The following is a 14291-nucleotide window of genomic DNA, read 5'->3' as shown; positions in this document are numbered from 1 at the left end:
TTTTGCCCTCGAGGAGGAAGAGCTGTCCTGAGATGTGGTTAGCCTGATGGAGGGAGCCTTTGTTCTTGGATCTAAACGCTGCGGAGGTGACATCGGGTCCAGTTAACACACCTGGGATCCCGGATCCCTGAACCATCCCAGCTGATCTGGTGATCTGACAACCCAGAATTTTGAGTCTCTGTCGAGGTCTTGAAGCCATTTTTGTAGAAGCCCAAATTTAGTATCCGCTTCAGGGAATGTTGGTCTGCTACGTGCACTTTCTTTTCTCAATTCATTGTGGTTTCTTTGGCCAGTCTCACCAACCCTGAACTGTCAACTACTTATTAGGAGTTTTGTTAAAAAGGGCAATCAACTGTCTTTTCAAGGAACTGAGGAATTTTTCCATTTCTTCTCTTAGAACAATTGTTCATTTTTTGTAGTCACTACCCCCTCGGGGGCAAGCCTCATGTTTTCATCTGCTCAGGAAATTTTTCTGCTCTCTCTAAAAGGGCTCTCCCCACTAGAGTTAATTTCCTGTGAGGTTCCCTTTCCTTTCCTTGAGTGAGTCCATTCATTCACTTAAGCTTCTGCCGAAACATTTAAACCTCACTTCAACCTATGGATTTTGTGATTTCCAAAGATACATTCTTCCTTTGGAAAATTTTGCCATGATCCTTAAGAACTTCTTAATTTTGTCTTTTCTAGCTAACAATACTGATTTTTCTGCTTCTATTTTTTGTAATCAACTTTTATTATAATAAGTTATATTAAATAACAAGTTTTATTATAATAAGTTTTGTCACTTATTATAAAGTTGACTTTTAGCACTAAGGAAGTCAACTACAGCTGCCCATGCTACCGGAGCTCAGTAAAGTTCCAGAGATCTGAGCCTGAACCTCAGACAATGCTGCCCCATATCCCTGTGTGGTATTTCCAAGATGATCTAAAGGTTATGCACTGTGATGTCAACAGGCTCTCCATTCATCCTCAGCTTGCTCAGAAACAGGGTGACCAGCTTTATAAGTGTATAAAACTTATAAACTTTAAACTTATAAACTTCTAACGTTAAAACTTTGTAAGTTTTCCTAGAACTGAGAGTTTCCTCAAGATGAGGGACTTTCAGTTCCGAAACCAGGGAAGTCTGGGCAACTTGAGATGAACTGGTCCCCTACCTAGAATCCAAGCCCACACGTGGCAGCCAGGACCAACCAGCAGGTGAGAGGTTCAAGACAAGGGACAGGGGTGACAAAGCACAGCTTTTCCACCATTTTCAAGGCATGCCTAGAAACTGGTAATATTTTGACAACTTCTGGGGAAAATGGGTGGTGGTGTTCATGAAAGGGGGCAACTGGCACATACTTGTCACCTGTGTGCCTTCCCAAGTCACCAAGGAATGTTTAGACAAAGGTCATTCTCCTTGAGCCACTTGATCCCCTGCCCGACTGGGACAGCAGCGCTTTGATAAAGAGTGGGAACAGTTACAAAGATGCCTCACAGGCACCGTCTGCCTTTAAACTTGACTGACACATCACCCCCTCTGCCTGCCTCTTCACTCGAGCCCACATCAATCTCCTGGGAACACGGACACGGCCTTCCCTCTGTCTGATGGCTCTCCCTCCCCCATGGAAGAGTAAGTCCCTGAAGAAATGCCTAGTATAAGATGGCATGACTGAGACATTTGAGACCCCATAGAAAGATGCCAGGTTAGAGTGGTAGAGACTGGGTGTGCATGGGGGCATCAGGTACTGGAGAAGCTCACTAAATAAGACAAAGAACACATTTTGCTCCCATCAAATGAGCATTTGACAATGTACTTCCATTTACCGTCCCTTGTTCATTTGTTTCAGCGAGATGCTTGTGAATAATTTTGTGTATTTTCAAAAATGCGCATACAAAGAACAATGTTATACCATTTTCTTGATCATCACATCAGGATAAGTGTGATCTGGAGTTGCAATTGCCATGGTGACATTTTTGTGTTTAAAGTTTATTTATTTATTTAGAAGGAGACTATGCACATGAGCGGGGGAGGAGCAGATAGAGAGGGAGAGAGAGGATTCCAACCAGGCTCTGCACTGTCAGCACAGAGCCCGATGTGGGGCTCAAACCCACAAACCATGAGATTATGACCTGAGCCGAAGCCAAGCGTCGGAGGCTTAACCGACTGAGCCACCCAGGCGCCCTGACATTTTTGTGTTTCAGAACAAAAACTAGGCAGAAGTAACTCAGCGTGTCTGGACCTGAATGTCCCTAAATCACCTAGACTTTAAGGGAGTCTTTAAATACTCTGCAAATAGTTTGATCCCCTATTGCACAGCTCAAGAAGCAGCAGGTCCCAGGTATGCGCATGCGTGCACACATGGGAACGTGCACACGTATGAGTCTCCCCATTTCCCGAGGCAGTTGTACACTTCCTTCCATGTCTCCTGCTCTCCCTTTGTTCCCTGTAACTGTCTGAGCTAATGTTCTTCCATCTTCCTTCATTTCCTTATAAAGCCCCAGCAAAGAGTTGTGGTTTATAACAGATTTTTACTGAACACTTGGGAGCAATGGAGGCTGTCTTATTCAGAACTGGATTGCGTTCAGTAGACTAGAAGATCCATCCCACTCATCTGTTCAAGGGGGTCAGGGCTAAAGTTTGTGGAAATCTCTTGGCCTTTCCCCCTGACCACAGGATAACTCAAGCCATCACACTGAGGAAGGAAAAAGGAGGAACAGAGGAAGCAGAGAAAGAAGGAAGAGCTCCTATAATTAGGGAAGCAAAAACCTTCTCAACAGTCCTCAGCAAACATCTGCCTATGTCGCACTTTCTGAAACTGTTATGTGGCCTCCACTGGTTACAAGAGAGTCCGGGCATGTAAGGCTCTACCTTCTCAGACTCTACCACAGAGGAAGGGAAGGAAGGAAACGATAAATTGGAACCCACCAACTCGTTACTTATTGAGTAACCCACCCTCTTGTGTCTGCCTTAGAGAGTAATTCACTGATCATTTTCCTTACTTGGAAGCTCGCTTTGTTAAAAATTATTACAGCTTGTGTTGGCTTTATTTTGATTAGTGTTAATGTGGCATATTTCGCTTCATTCCCTTATTTTTAAAATAGCTATGACTTATATTTAAGGTTGGTTTTCTGTAGCAGTTTTAGTTAAGTCTTGTGTCTTTTAATTGGTGTATTTAGACCATTAACATTTGAAGTGATTATTGATGTAACCAGATTAATATCTGTCTAATTCATAACTGTTTGCTATTTATTGCCCTTTTTCTTTTTTCTTTCTTTCTTTCTTTCTTTCTTTCTTTCTTTCTTTCTTTCTTTCTCTCTCTCTCTCTCTCTCTCTCTCTCTCTTTCTTTCTTTCTTTCTTTCTTTCTTTCTTTCTTTCTTTCTTTCTTTCTTTCTTATCTTCTTCTTTTTTCTGCCTTCCCTGATTTTAATTGAGCATTTTATATAATTTCATTTTTGGTTCTTTCTTAGCATATCAATTTTACTTCTCAAAAAAAATTTTTTTTGTTTAGGGGTGCCTGGGTGGCTCAGTCGGTTAAGCGTCTTGATTTCAGCTCAGGTCATGACCTTATGGTTTGTGAGAACAAGCCTCCAGTTGGGCTCTGTTCTAGGATTCTCTCTCTCTCCTCCTCTCTCTGCCCCTCCCCCACTTGCACAGGCATGCTCTCTCCCCCTCAAAATAAATAAATAAACATTTAAAAACTTTGTTTACTGGTTGTACCAGAGTTTGCAGTGTACAACTATTATTTTTTGTTTGTTTGTTTGAAAGAGAGAGAGAGAGAGATCACAAGTGGGGAAGGGGCAGAGGGAGAGGGAGAGAGGGAATCTTAAGCAGGCTCCACACTCAGTGCAGAGTCTAACTTGGGGCTTAACCCATGACCCTGAGGCAAAATCAGGAGTCGGATGCTCAACTGAATGAGCCACCCAGGCACCCCTACAACTACTATTCTAAGTCCACTTTCAAATTATCCTATAGCACTTCACCAGTAGTGTATATGCTCAAGAATATTCCTAATTTCTTGCTCCTTAATACATTGCTGTCATTAATTTCATTCATACATAAGCTATCATCACCCAACACATTGGCACTACTATTATTTTGAACAAACCGTTAATCTACTACATCACTAAAGAATAAGAAAAATAAAAGACTTTCTTTTACCTTCTCTTATGGCCTGAATCATGGCTCTTCAAAACTCACATGTTAAAGTCTAACCCACAGTAACTCAGAATGTGACTATTTGAAGAAAGGGTTTTCAAAGAGGTAATTGTGTCAATATGAGGTCATTGGGGTCAACCTTAATCCAATAAGACTGGTGTCCTTACAAGAAGAGGACATTAGGACACACACACGCAGAGGTAAGAGGTGAAGACACAGGGAGAAGACAGCCACCTACAAGCTAAGGAGAGAGGTCTCTGCAGAAACAACCTTGCTGACTCCTTGAGGTCAGACTTCTAGCCTCACGGACTGTGAGAATATTAAGTTGCTGTGAAGTCACCCAGTCTGTGTACTTTGTTACAGGAGTCCTAGCAAACCAGTACATTTCCATTTATTCCTCTGATGTTCTTTTCCTCTTTACGTAGATTCTAGCTCCTGAGATACATCATTTACCTACTCTTTGAAGAACTTCTTTTAGCTTTTTTTTTTTTTTTTTTTGCAAGACAGACCTACTGCCTACAAATTACCTCGATTTTTGTCTTTATTTTTCCTTTACTTTGAAGGACGATATTGCTTTATACAGAATTCTAGGGGTTTCCCCCTCAATAATTTAAACATTTAGCTTCATTCCCCTCTTGCTTGCATGGCTTCTGAAGAGAAGATAGATGAAATTCTTATCTTGCTCCTCTGTAGGTAAGGTAGCATTATTTCCCTCTGGCTTCTCCCCCACTCCCCACCCACCATTTTTTATTGTGTATGGGTTTTTCTGTTTCCATAAAAATCAGTTGGGTTTTGGTAGGGGTTACATTGAATCTTTAGATCTCTTTGGGTAGTATACACATGTTAATAACATTAAGTCTTCCAGTCCATGAACATAAGATGTAATTCCATTTGTTTAAGTCGTCTTTAATTTCATTCAGCAATGTTTTATATGGTTTCCATTGTACAAGTCTTTCACTTTCTTGGTTAAGTTAATTTCTAGGTGTGTGTGTGTATGTATGTATGTATGTATGTATGTATGTATGTATTTATTGGTGCTATTGTACTTGGAATTGTTTTTGTAATTTCCTTTTCAGGTTGTTCATTGTTATTGTATAGAAATGCAACTGATCTGAGTGTGTTAACTTTGTAATGCTGCTACTTTGCTGAATTCATTTATTAGTTCTAATAGGACTTTTGTGGAATATTTAGGAATTTCTACATATAAGATCGTATTATCTATGAGCAGAGATCATTTTACTTCTTCCTTTCCAATTGGGATAATTTTTATTTCTTTTTCTTGTCTAATTGCTCTGCATAGAACTTCTAGTACTATATGAAGTAGGTCATCTAGGCTTTAGTAAAATTCCACTGAGTTAACCTCTGGTAAAACAGATTCTCTTAGGGATAACTTGATTAAGGAGAACAGAAAGTTCTGAGCTTATTTCAAAATGTCTACTTTTCCCTCACCTCTGCTAGAAGCATGAGGGGATTTTTCTCCAAAATTCATCCTGACCTGAGAATCTGGTAAGACTCCTGGAAGTAAAGCTTATTAAAGTGTGGGTCCCTTCTAAGACTGCCCCTCACCCTTGGATTTTCTAACCCTCAAGCTAGTCCACACCTAGCCTCTGGCAAATCATCAAAGATAGCTAAAAGCGCCCTCAATAATACTGGCTCCTAGTGTGGGCTTCTGCTCCCAGTAAGCTGTGATTCTCTGTATCTACCTTTTGATTTCTCTGATTTTGGTGGCAGTAGATTGCCCTAGGACCTCAATTCTCTGAAGAATCTAAGAACAGTTACTGATTTGCAGTTTGGTTGGCTTCTATCATGTTGTGAGAATGGCAGTGACAACTTCGAAGTTCTTCACGTGTCAGACCAGGAACTGAAACCCCTTGTGTTCTAACTTATTGTGTTATGAAAATCTGATTATTAGTTCAATTATTTTCTTACATATAATAAAACCGGTTTTTTGTTCATGATATTACTTTTGAATCAATGATTCAAGGCTTCCTTCTAAATTTGAGTTGTGAATATGGAGCTTACTTACAAATGACCTGTCCTCACATTGGGTCCCTTGGCTGACAGATGCCAAGGGAGTGAAAGGGATTGCTCTGGACATGCAGTTGGGTGGGACCACGTTCAAATACTAGCTCTGCACTTCTCTTGGGGTGACCCAACTTCTTTAAGCCTCACTTTTTAAATTTATGAAATAGAGAAAAATGGGATAATAGTTTGAAGAACTCATGATTAATCAAACCCTTCCTCCAATATGGATTTCTTTTTAATTCTTCATTTATTTTGAGAGAGACAGAGGGAGGGAGGGAGGAAGGGGGGGAGGGGCAGAGAGACCGGGAGAGAGAGGGAATCCCAAGTAGGCTCCGCACTGTCAGGGCAGAGCCCAATGCAGGGCTTAAACTCACAAACCATGAGATCATGGCCTGGGCCACAATCAAGAGTCGGATGCTTAATCAACTGAGCCACCCAGGCGCCCCTGGGTTTTTAACCAATAAAGAAAAAACATGAATTTTGTGATACTAAAATATGCTGTTTATGGTATTACTTAGTTGAACAAAACCATTGACAAAGGATTCATGTGGACCATGTAAGAACTGTGTCCTAGCATGCTCTGAGAGTGGGCAGAGGAAACAGAAGTGTTCTTCCGAAACCGTTTCCTCCCAGTAAACACAGTAGAAAACCCCTTCCCTCAATGTCTGTGTTAATCTAAGGAACACAGTAACAACCACCTTGCCTCAACACCTGCCATAATTGCGAAAAGGAAAAAAGAAAATATAAATGCAATAATAATGAAGATGACTGCCAGTGCTTTTGAACAGTTATCTACTCTATTCCAGGCACTGTACTAAATACCACACATGCTATACTTTCAGTAACGCTATTAAAATTACATCCTGGCAACTCTTTTTTCAGAGGACGGATGTCTACAGGGATGAAATCATTTCCTCAGGTCATTCTGCTGGCATGTGGTTTAGCTCAAATGTCAGTTTATAGGTTTTTAGGCAAAAGGAGTCTTGAGAGCTCTAAGCAGAAGCTTGGAATCCTTCAAGGAGGAAGCTGTGAGCAGAGGGCCTAACACAGGAAAGACACTCAATAAATACTTTTGGAAGTGACAGCATCTGTTGAATCAGTAACTGCTCTGCTCACTGTATTTAAATGTGCACTGACAGATACCCCACAACCAGGTAGCATGCCCTTTGCGGGGATGGAATAACTAGTTCACCGAACCCACCCCTTGCAGGACTGAGTTCTTCTCTGTACTTGGTAAATATGAGATTTACTGATAAATACTAATATTTAGGAATTAAAGTAAAGGTTCTGGAAAGGAGGAAAAGAATAAAGTTGGTCAATTAAAGTAATGTGTGTGTGTGTGTGTGTGTGTGTGTGTGTAGACAGAATAACGAAAGCCCCTCTGCTCACAGCACGCCCAGAGAGATGAAGTCCATAAGAACATAGGGATGTAAGCTATAAGCACGGTTACCAGGGAAGCACAGTGTGTTTTAGGATCACGTAGGAAGGAGCACCTGTCACAGACCCGGGCACTAAAAGGGAACCTTTCCAGAAAGGTGGCATCGCATCTGAGGTCTAACAGGTGCATACGAGAAGGTGGGGAGGGGTAGGCATTCAAGCAAAGGTAGAGGAATGTACAAAGCCCAAAGCATAGACGTTAATTATCAGTGTTACTATTATGATCTCTTCGGTGTCATGGGCTACAGAGTCAGTGAGATCCACATTCAAATCTTGGTTTTGTCACCTCGAGTTATGTGGCCTCGGGGAAGCCACCTGATCTGTCTGAATCTGTCTTGTGCTCTGCATCACACCTATATAAACTTGTAGAAATGTTATGGGAAGAAGACGAGTGGATGGTGAAACCTAGCACTGCGCCTGGCGTTTAAAAGCGCTACAACGCATTTCTCTTTCTGTTCTCTTTAACAAGTTTGGGTTTTTTCATTGTATGAATTCCAGAGTCTTCTGGACACCAGGTAACTTCCATGAACTAACATTTTCTAAAAGGTGTGAGATGCTGAGCAAATATTCTATACAATTACATGAGAACAACTAGCTGGCAGGCCATGCGGTGGGATCCCCCTGAGACATCATATGGCGGGACACACTATTAATTCTAGAAAGAACCTATAAAATAAACTTGCAAGATGGTAAAGTTCTATTATAAATCAGCACTGCAATTCGAGGCTTTTAACTCAAAATCTGCACAAAATTCACACGTCAGCTGACTCTGGACTCTTCTTGCAAATGCATTTTCTGTATCTAGGAGAAAAAAAATAGCTCTAAAATATTTTTGGTTCAACCCTTCAGAAGGGGGCCAGTCGTGGGTCAACCCCATCCAACTGGAATTTGAATCCACACTTTCCCTCAACTCCTTTGCGGTCCATGAGTAAATTGTATTATGTTTGACACAAAATCAGTATCTGTCATGCACTCTTAGGCAAATGATAATTTTCTCCTGAAAACTATTTCCTTAGTGATGGTAAATCTTCAACTGCTGTTGACAGATTCAATTTTTGCAAAGCACCAAAAAGTCTAGAAGGTGCGGGGGAAGTATAATTCAGCTTAGCAGATATTATTGAGCACTTACTACCTGTCAGTTGCTTGTTTGTCCTCAGGTTCAACCCCCTCCCACCCCATGTCTTCCAACAGACCCTCCATGTTTAACTCCATGAGTTAAATTCAACCCATAAAAATCATGTTAGGAGAAAGGAACATTAAGAATTATGGAGTAGACATGATTGGTGCCCCATTCAGATCCCTGGGGGGGGGGGGCCTTTTAAGTTTGGGGTGCCCATCTCCCGCTACTGAGCGTGCTCCTGGGCCAGGTTCACATTTCCCATTTTCTCCCTGGGACTGCCCTCCCCCCCACCCCCGCCCTCCCCACAGCTAGGACTACCTCACCTGGAATTGGCTCAGAGTCAGAGAACACTCCGGAACGCTTATCCAAGCACTGACTTGTGTAGGGTGTCCAAATCCCATCCTCATGCCTCAAGGCAGGACAAACACCAAGATGCAATTTGTATTCCAAAGTTCCCTGCAGCATCTGGCTGACATTAGACCTTACCCAGAACCCCGTCCCTGCTTCATCCCTGCCTTTCTCCATTACGGTCCCCTGGCCATCCAGATTTCTCCTGGGAGACTCTCCTAGTGCGTGCCTTGCACACAATCCCCTGTGTCAGCCTCTGCCTCTAGAGAACCCAGGCTAGGACAACAGGAGAAGCCCTTCCCGCTCTGCTTCGGGCAAACTCTTGTCAGTGGTTCTGGCTCTTTCCTTATGTCAGCTCTTACCCTAGTCACTTGCACCGGTTCCAACTCCCTCCCGGTCGTTCCAGATCCTGCGAGGTGACTCTGTTCTCCATGCCCTCAGTTACCTTCTTCACGTCTCATCTATTGCAGGCAACCTCACCTGCTCAGCTCTGGCTGAACTCTTGGGAGCCCCCTCTTCCGACGCCCTGACTCCCTTGCACAGTTCCAGCTACGGGGCTCCGGGAGCACTGTCACTCACGGTCCCTTCAGCGCCAGGGTGGCAGCTTTCTGCGCTTGTTGATTTCTGGGTTGCCTCACCTTTCCCTGCTGTCTGCTTTGCCAGCACCTCTGTAATTAGTTCCCTGCCTTAGATTCCTGAGCCACCTGGCATGGATTCTCTGTTCCTGGCTGCATACTGACTGCCACACGAAAATCCTTGCATCGTGCTGAATGCAGAAGACAGAACAAGAAGACTTAGCTTCGCCCTCAGGTTGCTCATAGGCATTAACCTGACCCTTACAACACAGGCAAGCCCTGCTCTGATGGAGGGTCTATGGCAGGAGTGTGGGGAGACAGCGCACAAGCACCTGGTTGTGCAATGGACGCTTGGCAGGGAAAGAAAGAGCCCCTGGGAGGGGACTCTGGAGCTGAATGAAAGGATACGCAGGATTGCAGCCATAGGTTGTTGGTGTTTTTCTCCCCCTGCTCCAAGCCAATTTTCTTCTTTAATGATAACAGAAAGCTGTGCTGATCCTACTTCAGCCCCTCTCTTTACTCCCTTGGCTGGCTGGTGGCTAGTCAATTAAACTTGCGGCTATCCAGCACAGGGACGTGCGGAGACTGGGCTCAGGATAGTGAGCAGGTGCTCTGGGAGACACCAGGGAAGACCGAGATGGACGCGGGCATGTCCTGATGCACCCTGCCGGGGTGGTGGTGGGGGGGGAGGGGGATGGTAAGGTAATGGGGTTGGAGAAAACATTTCCAGATTGGGTCATTCCTGGCATAGCCAGTCTTTCCCCCTCCCTGAACCTGGGCTTTCCAGTCTATACAAGGAGTGGTTTTCTCTAGCGTTCTCAGAGTGTTGTCTATGGCCGGGCAGTATCAGGGTCATCCAGGAGCCTGTTAGATGCGCACATCCTCGCGCTCCTCCCAGGCCCAGTGAATCAGCTGTATTGCTTGGGTGCCCTCAGTCTGGGCTTTAACAAAACGCCTGCAGGTTTTTGAGACACACCTCTCCAGATGACCTCGAGCGAGGTCTTTTCTTGTTCTAGGGGCCTGATGAAGCCACACTCTGCATCTGACATGGGAAAGGAACAGAGCCACACCACAGCCCCGGAGGGTCTCACAGGGATAAGCGCTCGCTGTGTGGCTGGTGCGTGGGTCTCTGCTGTATCGCTTTATTCGGTCCTAACGAGTCCTCCCCTTTAGCACTCCTATTTATGGCGCTTTTAAACTCTCCTAGTTTCTCCTTTCAATTTTCTGATTCTTGCTTCCTGGATCCCACCCAAAGACTTGTTTCTTTGTCGCTGCTCAAGTTTTGTTTTTCCCAAGTTTTCTGGCCTCTGGTCTCTCCCCGGCTCAACAACCGGAATTCCAGTGAAGGCCCTGAGCTTTCCCAAACCAGGGTAGCAGCCTCCCTGGCCTCTCCCAAGAGGCCCACATGGCCACCCTGCCCACTGTGTCCACGGGGAGCTTCTAAGTGCAGATCTGAGGCGTCCAGGTCCTGCCAAAATACTTCTGTGGCTCGCTAAAACCACAGAGGACATCAGTCTGCTCCCATGTACGTGAATTACGATGTCTGAGGTCTGATCTGTCTGTGCTCCTGCCTCCTCCTCTGTCACCTCCTGTCACACACAACGTGTCCCCCGCGGTTACTCCAGCCCCTCTCACTTTTGGCCTGTGTGCTTCCCTGTCACTTTCTTTCCGGCAATAATGGGGAATGCATCCACCTGTTCCATTTCCCATATGAGGAAGACTAGCTAATTGCCCAACAGACAAATTTCCGTTCCTCCTAGAAAAAAGGCAAGATTATATTTGCCAGTCTTCCTTGCAGTTAGGTTAGGCCACAGACTCACCAGAACATGCGTGGAACCCATAAGCCTCTGACAAGCCTCTACACCCTCTCTCTTCACCCACCTGCTGACAAATGTGTAGGATTTAGCGAAGTATGAGGCATGAGAGACCCAGGAGATGGAAGGAGCCTGAATCCATGAGTGACTATATAGAACAGAGCCCTTCCTCACACCACACCCCCTGCTCACCTTCAGTGGACCCTCGCATGCACGAGGAATCAGGTGCCGTTCATTTGTGATGCATGTGGGAAAACGATATCAAATAAAAACCAGAAGCTTGTTGCATTTGTGAGCCATCCCTACGTCCCGACTGCATAACCAGACAACCCAGATCTCCAAGGCTTACAAGGACTTTTATTCCCATGCTTGTGGATCCGCAGGCCAACCACAGTTTGGCTCATGTGGGCTGGTCTCTGCTCGGCTGAGCTGCTTTGGGCAGCAGGCCTGGCTCCAGACTTGGGTTTAGGTCTGCTCCGCCTGTCCCCATCCCGGGGCCCAGGCTGAAGGGACAGGAGCTTCCTAGGCATGCACCTCTCAAGGGATATCACTGGAGTCCAGGAGCTCAGCCAAACTGTGCCAGCACTTTCAATAGGATTTATATCATCTGCTCTTATGAAATCTTCTCAGGGGCACCTGGGTGGCTCAGTCGGCAGGGCATCCAACTTCAGCTCAGGTCATGAACTCACAGTTGGTGAGTTCAAGCCCCGTGTCGGGATCTGTGCTGGCAGCATGGAGCCTGCTTGGGATCCTCTCTCTCTCTCCCTCTCTCTCTGCCTCTCCCCGACTTGCACTCGCTTGCTTTCAAAATAAATTTTTTAAACTTCAAACAAATAAATAAATCTGCTCACTTTCTATCATCTAAGCAAAAGTTAGTGAAGCAGGAGAATACAATCCACCCCAAAGGTGGGAGGAAGTGAACATGTGCTGGAAAAAAATAACCTGATAAAAGATGTGGAAACTCACAGAATTGTCACTGGCACAGCCCCTGGTCTGAAGTACTCAGGTTCTTCCTACGAGTGCCACTGGTCTCACCCTCTCCCCATCCTGAAGGAAAGAATTCGATGAATTCCCCTCCTTCCTAGGTTCTGCTTTTCTTTAATTTTTCCAACGTCCCCAGCACCCATGTGACATGAATTATGAAGGGTATCCTAAGCATAACAAGCTCTCATGCTCTGCTATAGATAAGGAAGTTTATGACCCCCCCCCCATGTCACCATGGCCCCTAAAGCATGCTGAACTAATTATAAGCCTACCCATTTCTCTCCTACACTATAAAGTGCATTCATAATACAAGTGTAGGAATTCAAATCCATATAAAAAATGTCCATTTTAAACATTTGTATCGTAATAGTAGTAGATGATTCCTAACACCTCTCATAACTGGTATATGCACATCAGGGTACTTTCTCACATTAGCATGTGTAAGTTGCACTGACCCTTTTCTCTAGAAAGATCTCTTTTTCACTGAAGGAAGTCCAACTGCACATTCAGAGAAGGATGGAAGTTGAATCAGAGTCTCCCAGGAGCCCAGTTGTCCTATAATAAGTCCTATCTTGGCGGGCTCCTGACATGCATGGAAGCCGACTGAGCAGAGATGGCTAAGTGCCACATCAATACCTGTTTTTACTTACCCTATGGTAGTTAAAATGTTAGCTGGTCCCATGGTTGCCCAGCTTGTTGTAGTAAGGGTTCTCCAGAGAAACAGAACCAATAGTTGATAGATGATTGATGGAGAGCTAGATGGATAGCTAGATGATAGACAGAGATGATAGGTAGATGATAGATAGATGATAGAGAGAGAGATAGATCTAGAAAGAGATTGATCATAGGGTATTGCCTCATACAATTATGCAGGCTGAAAAGCGCCATGATCTGCCATATACAAGCTGGAAATCCAGGGAAGCTGACGGTGCAGATTTCAGACTTGTGCAAAGGGCCTGAGGACCAGGAATATCAAGGGCAGAAGATCAATATCCTAAATAAGTGGTCAGACAATGAGAGAGAATGAATCCAACTTTTCTTCCCCCTTATTACTCTCCTTGGGTTCTCAGTGGATTGGATGGTGCCCACCCACCCTGGGGAGAACAATCTGCTTTACTCAGTCCACCAATGTAAACGCTAATCTCTTCCAGAAACACTGTCACAGACGCACCCAGAAATAACATTTCATCAGATATCCCGCGGCCCTGCCAACTTGACACATAAGGCTAACCATCACACAATTCAAGATAATCTTTCTCCACCTCTCTCGAGGCTAGCTCCTGGCCCCTGGGAGGAGAAGCTCCTTCTCTTCCCCATCCACAGGCATATGGGGATAGCGTGGTGAGAGCTGGAGCAGCCATCTTGGATCCAGAAAAACAAAACTGTGTTGAGAAGGCAGAACAACAAGATAAAAGTAGCCCAGGTCTTCAGTGCCACAGAACCGCTATATCATCCCTATCCTGTTCCTGTTCAGGTTGTTGTAGGAGACAAAAGTAAACATCTCTCTAACGTAAACCACTCTTCAACTATCTGGTCTTTCTTACCGCAGCCAGAACCTGTATCTTAAATAATAGACCTTTGTGTCTATTTATTCATGTTCAAGTACTTTGTATTCTCCCTGAATATGAGCATTGTCCCTTTCATTTGACATTCAGTGAAAAAATATTGGGCAGCAAACACAGGCAAGGCACTGAGCTACGTGCTTCAGAGGCAAGGGTGTCTACACCAGATTCTGTCTCCCAACCCTCCTTATACCAGGCTTACCTGAGCTTTAGCCATGTCACTAATTCCAACACACTTAGCACATACTCTCTCTTCTGTCTGGGATTCCTGCCTTCCCCCTTTAGCCTGA

Source organism: Acinonyx jubatus, chromosome F2, assembly GCF_027475565.1.
Source record: "Acinonyx jubatus isolate Ajub_Pintada_27869175 chromosome F2, VMU_Ajub_asm_v1.0, whole genome shotgun sequence".
Lineage (NCBI taxonomy): Eukaryota > Metazoa > Chordata > Mammalia > Carnivora > Felidae > Acinonyx > Acinonyx jubatus.
Note: the sequence above shows the minus strand (reverse complement) of the source record.